At 42.0% G+C, this 5,831-nt stretch overlaps 1 pseudogene across 1 annotated transcript; it reads right to left on the reverse strand.

Moving 5' to 3' along the window:
- Nucleotides 1-1,462: 1,462 nt before the first annotated feature.
- On the reverse strand, nt 1,463-2,588 carry LOC112621672 (annotated as a pseudogene). Its single transcript, XR_003118759.1, has one exon. The product of XR_003118759.1 is annotated as a eukaryotic translation initiation factor 3 subunit I pseudogene (transcript).
- Nucleotides 2,589-5,831: the final 3,243 nt, after the last annotated feature.

The raw sequence follows: 5,831 nt of genomic DNA on the forward strand, positions 1-5,831 counted from the left end.
AAGGAAAGTCCTGGGTCTTTTGGAAGAGAAAAAGACCAACCTCAGAGGAGCTACAGAGCATATATCAGTATAGAACATATATCAGCAACATATATCAGTAGGCTGCGATAGAGGATGCATGGGATTGGATCCTGAGAGTACTGAATCAAGGAGGATTTATAAAAAAAAAGTTTATTAATATTGGGAAAGTCTTCTATAATGTAAAATTTCACACCCTAACAAAGACCCAGGAAATAATGATATCATGTTATTAGGAGGACTCTCAGCAGTGTGAAGAAAGTGATAGACCATATTATATGCAAGAGAGGTGCCAGAATTCTTATCAAAAGTAGTAAAAGAAGGGATTCAGAAGGTTCAGAGATGCATGCTAGAGGAATATACTGTGTAAGTCAGCAGATGACTGTTACACGTGACATCTCAGAGGACACTGGATTTACTGGTGATCTGGAATACAATGATGAGAAAAGGACCAATATAATTGAAAAACTCAGTGATGGCCATCTTTTGTAAGCCAGGGAAGATGGTGGAAAATTCTCTCATAGAACTAGGTTCATTGGTAACAAGGGAGATCCCAAAATAATAGAGGCTAACTGGATATGCTTAACCATCAGCAGGAATGTGTGCACAATTGCTGTAATAAGCAGCAAAATCAAAGTGGAAGCCAGGAGACTCTGGCCCACAGAAAGCTATTCAGTTCCTAGGGGTAGGACAACAAAGATTGTTTATCAATTGTAATAATAAAATGTATTTAAGGATGAGTGACCTGGAGCATGAGGGCAGCTATCTCAATAAAATGTCACAATAGTTTCTGGACCTGAGCCAAATCTCAGATCTGGAAATCAGATTTTGATTGGCCAAAAAAGAAGCTAGGTCTTGATAAGGAAGTACTCTGCAATACTATGGCAAGTGTATATGGCAATGACTTCCTCTGTTTTCTTCCAAAGCAACCTATGACCGCACCGGCTTCATGGGCCTATCATTCGCCTCTGCACTCAGAAGCGTTCTGTGCTTGGTTTAGTGCTCTACTGTGATTATCATGAAATTCTTATTAATTTTTTCTTTGACTCTGTTTTTTTTAATTGCCAAACAAATTTATTTCTCAGAGTTCAAAACATTATGTGAGAAGATTTCGTGGCCTAGATAGAGATCCAGCTTCTTACGCCTAAAACTCAAATTCAAAGTGTTTCATTCATGTCCCTGCAAAGGACATAATATCATTCACAGAAAACCAAATACTACATGTTCTCACTTATAAGTGGGAGTTGAACAATGAGAACATATGGGCACAGGGAGGGGAATATCACACAGCGGGGCCTGTTGGGTGGTGGGAGGCAAGGGGAGGGATAGCATTAGAAGAAATAAATACCAACTGTAGATGATTGGTTGATGGGTGCCGCAAACCACCATGGCACATGTATACCTATGCAACAAGCGTGCACGTTCTGCACATGTATCCCAGAACTTAAATATAATAAAAAAGAAAAAGAAAAAAATAAGAATTCATACAAGGTAGAGGTTGAAAAATAAATTCAAAATACTGTGGGTCAAAGTAGTAGATTATGAACATAACCATCCTCACTGCCACTGCCACTGCTGTAGCTCTTGCCATCAGGATGGAAGGCAACACTGTTGATAGGTCCAAAGTGCCCCTTGACTCTTCTGAACTCTTCTTCAAAGGCCAAATGGAAGAACCTGGACTCAAACTTGCCAAACCTGGTGGAGGTTGTGGTTACATCCATGGCTTCCTGACCACTGCCCAGCACAACATGGTCATAGTTGGGGGAGAGGGTAGTTGAGCTGATGAGACGTTCTGTTCAGAAAGGCTTCTGATGTTGAAGAGTTGTAGAGTCAAAAAGCTTGGCTGTGTTGTCTTTGGATGCAGTGACAAACATGGTCATGTCCGTGGATAAATAGATGTTGCTGATCTGCTGGGAGTGCTCCTTAACATTCACCAACACCTCTCCAGGCTTGGCACTATACTGGTTAAGCTCTCCACTCTCATGGCCTGCAATGATGCAGTCCTCACAGGGCACTAGTGATTTTAGAGTTATTGCAAGGGATCTTCTGGTAGGACTCATTGTTGTCAGTCTGGCTCAGATCCTGCAGGTCAAATAAGCTCACAAAGCACTGATAGCTTTTCTGCTTCTCTGTGGAGAATATGATGATATTGCCCCCAAAGTCAAAACTGCATATCCACACAACTGAATTGTTCTTGAGTAGGGCCAGCTGTTTCCCTGTTTCACAGGCCCAGAGATGACAGCTATTGCCAGCTGAATGGACGAGGACATGCTTGGTGTCCCAGTCAGCATCCACATACCACACAGCTCTGGTATGGCCCAGGTAGATGCCCAGCCTCTCACCATTCACAGAGTACCATGCATTAACGATAGGTTCCTTGGCCGCGGTGAAGAGGAGGTCGCCTTCACAGTTATACTTCATCTGCCTAATGAACCACTCATGGCCCTACAGTAGGACCAGCTTCATCCCAGCAATGATGCAAGGAAAGCTGCAACTGATTCTGTGTTTTATATGTCTGATTTAACAAAGACTATGTATGCAAGCAGAGGAGATTGAGTAGGTACCATCTGTGTGCTTTCCGATTCTTGTCATTCCATTTGCACATAGTATCACCCCAGGAGCACCGAAATTCAGTGGGTCAAGGAAGCATGGGAATTCATTGAGACTCCGAGTGAGAACAAGTGTGTTGCACTTATGACTACATAATGTGGTCCTGAAGGCCACATTTTCCAGTTGAATCAAAACTTGCTTTAAACACAGAAGGAAGGCAGTTACATTCTAAGAAAAACAATGTCCAGGGAGCCCTTTTATCTCCTTCCTTACTCTTGTTATTTGCCTGCATTCATCAACCACTTATGCTGAAAATAATGATGTAGAAGAAAAGAGAGCAACTTACGTCCTTTCCTTTAGACATTCCTGACTCATAGTAACCTGAAGGTAGAAACTGTTGGTAGAATGTGTGCATATCAACAAGTAAAATTAAAATGGTTGGGTTTTATGGAGCATCTCCATTTCTGAAAAGAGTGAGGTATATATACATGCATGAGTTAGAAAATAAGAATTATGTCATTTTGGCAATTCCTCATATGAATTAAATGTTCTCATATTTGCTTTTAAAACTAGCATTGCACAATATTAAGGTGAACAGTATTTCACCTTAAATATGAGAACATTTAAAAGAAGTATTTGGGAATACTTCTTCAACCCATATTCTAAGTAATGTAAAAGGCTTCCAGCTTTAAGTAGGACCCAGAGCAGAAAAGATGTCTGCATCAGGTCTAACCTGTGGAACATATAGCTAGAAAGGACACAGCTATGGGTTCATGGGAAGTACCCATAGAATAATCACAACATAGACCCATAGCATTCAGGATTATCTATAGTGAAGAATAATAAACACTTTTGAAAAATAGCTCCTTGTGAGCTATTGAACCCATTAAAAAAGAGAGATACCAGTTAGCCAGAATTTTCCATTAAAAGTTGTATTCTATCAGACACACCAAATCACAGTACAATGGAAATAATAGATTAGGCATGACTAGAGGCAATAAAAGGGTTATGCAGACATAAGTAAGATGAGCAAGTGGTCCAGACCCCCATGTTTTCTGACTCTCTTGAACCAGCTTTTCCCTCAGTTCACAGCTATAGCCTAATGGGGGATTTTATAACCAGCTGATGGAGGAGAGAAAAGTCAAAATTGGTTTAAGGATAAAATTTGGTTCAGATCAATCTTAATGGGAAGAACTGTATGTGGTTCTCTCGGTAATCCACTTTGTACGGAAAGAAAAGTAGTTTGAAATAGAATTGTCATCAACCCTAAGGGAGTATCAAATAACCTAGTTGCTTAGTCAGGTGCTTAGAAGAAGAAACATTGATAAATCAGAGCTAAAAAGGTCAGAGGCAAAGCCATGTGGAGAAATCTGTAGGCATGGGTACAAAGAACTTTGCAGCAGTCAGCTAGTTGATGCTAGTAGCCTTTGTCATTGGCCATTAATGGAGAAAGTAGCACAGTGGGCCGGGCGCGGTGGCTCAAGCCTGTAATCCCAGCACTTTGGGAGGCCGAGGCGGGCGGATCACGAGGTCAGGAGATCGAGCCCATCCTGGCTAACATGGTGAAACCCCGTCTCTACTAAAAATACAAAAAACTAGCCAGGCGTGGTGGCGGACGCCTGTAGTCCCAGCTACTCGGAGGCTGAGGCAGGAGAATGGCCTGAACCTGGGAGGCGGAGCTTGCAGTGAGCCGAGATCGCGCCACTGCACTCCAGCCTGGGTGACACAGCGCGAGACTCCGTCTCAAAAAAAAAAAAAAAAAAAAAGAAAAAGAAAGTAGCACAGTGACAGATAAAGGCTAACAGCCTGGGGTCCACTCCACAAAGTTAATCAAGCTACTGCTGCTAAAAAATGTCCAACTTGCAAACAACAAAGACTTAAGCTCAGTTCTACCCATGGCACCATCTTTTGAGGGGTTCAACAAGAAGTTTGGTGGCCGGTTGCTTACATTGGACTATTCCAGACTGGAAGAGACAGTGATTCATCTTTACTAGAATTTACAGACACATATTCAAGGTAAAGTTTGGCCTAATGTGCTATTAGGGCCTCAGTAAGCATCACTCTCCCTGGGTTTAAAGGGTATTTGATCCACTGCACAGGATCCTATACAGTATTGCACAAAAAGCAGTCTATCGCAAAGGCCATGTGGTGGTAGCCACATAACCGCTGACTCCATCCATACAGCACCGACCAGAAGCTGCTGGCCTGATAAAACAATGAGACATTCTACAGAAGATACAACTGAAGCACCGTCTTGGAGATGAGATCCTGAAAGGACAGAAAACCATGAACTAGAACAAAATAATACCCTAAACCAGTGACCAATAATTTGCCTTCATGTCCTTGTAAGGCAGAATAAACAAGTCCAGAAACAAAAACATAGACATAGAAATGGCTCCACTCACCAACACATCTAGTAATCTACTTATTTTTGCTTAAACATCCCATGGACTCTGAATTATGTGGTTTGTTTATAGGTCCAAATCCTCATGCCAAGAGACCACCAGACAAAATGAAAGAGTTACCATTCTGGGAGGGATAATAGACTGACCATCAGGAGTAGGCAGGCCAAATAAGTGGTGATAAAGAAGAATATGTTTGGCAATTAGATGAGAGCCCCTGTTGTGATGCTAGCCCAATTTCTAACAAAAAACAGAAAATACAACAGCCCTGGTCTGAGCAGATCATGGTGACTAGTGGCTCAAATCTAATAGATATAAAACTCTGGACCATCCTTATAGTTAAGGCATCCAAGTCAGCACAGCTTACAGAAAGGGTCAGGGGAATGTCTAGTGGTTGATATAGGAGGGAGACAAAGAATATCACTTGCAGCCTCAGAAAAAGCTGCAGTAAAGTGAGAATAGAAAGTCTGTGATTTATCTCACCATTTTCTCCTATTATATACTTCTCCAGGAAAAGTGGCACACAAAAATCCTGAAGGAGCTCTCTAAGAACTTATGTGATACATGTAGAACTGCACAGGGCAAGCAATGGATGGTAGTGTATGCCTTGGTGAGCCATGCAGGTTACCTGCTGCACCCCAGGCCTGAAACACTCATTTTCCCAGCTTTTCGGGAGTGTTGGCAGCTGACAATTCTCTCCTGAGTTCCTCTCAGGTCATCATTCTCAGATGAAGAAAGCAGTTCGTCCAGAGTCAAGTTCTCTTCCTGGGAGCAGCCCAGGAATAATGACTGGTTACAGTAGAGTATTGATATGGCTTGACTTTATCCCCACCCAAATCTCATGTTGAATTATAATTCCCA

The sequence above is a fragment of the Theropithecus gelada genome, chromosome 3 (genome assembly GCF_003255815.1).
Source record: "Theropithecus gelada isolate Dixy chromosome 3, Tgel_1.0, whole genome shotgun sequence".
Lineage (NCBI taxonomy): Eukaryota > Metazoa > Chordata > Mammalia > Primates > Cercopithecidae > Theropithecus > Theropithecus gelada.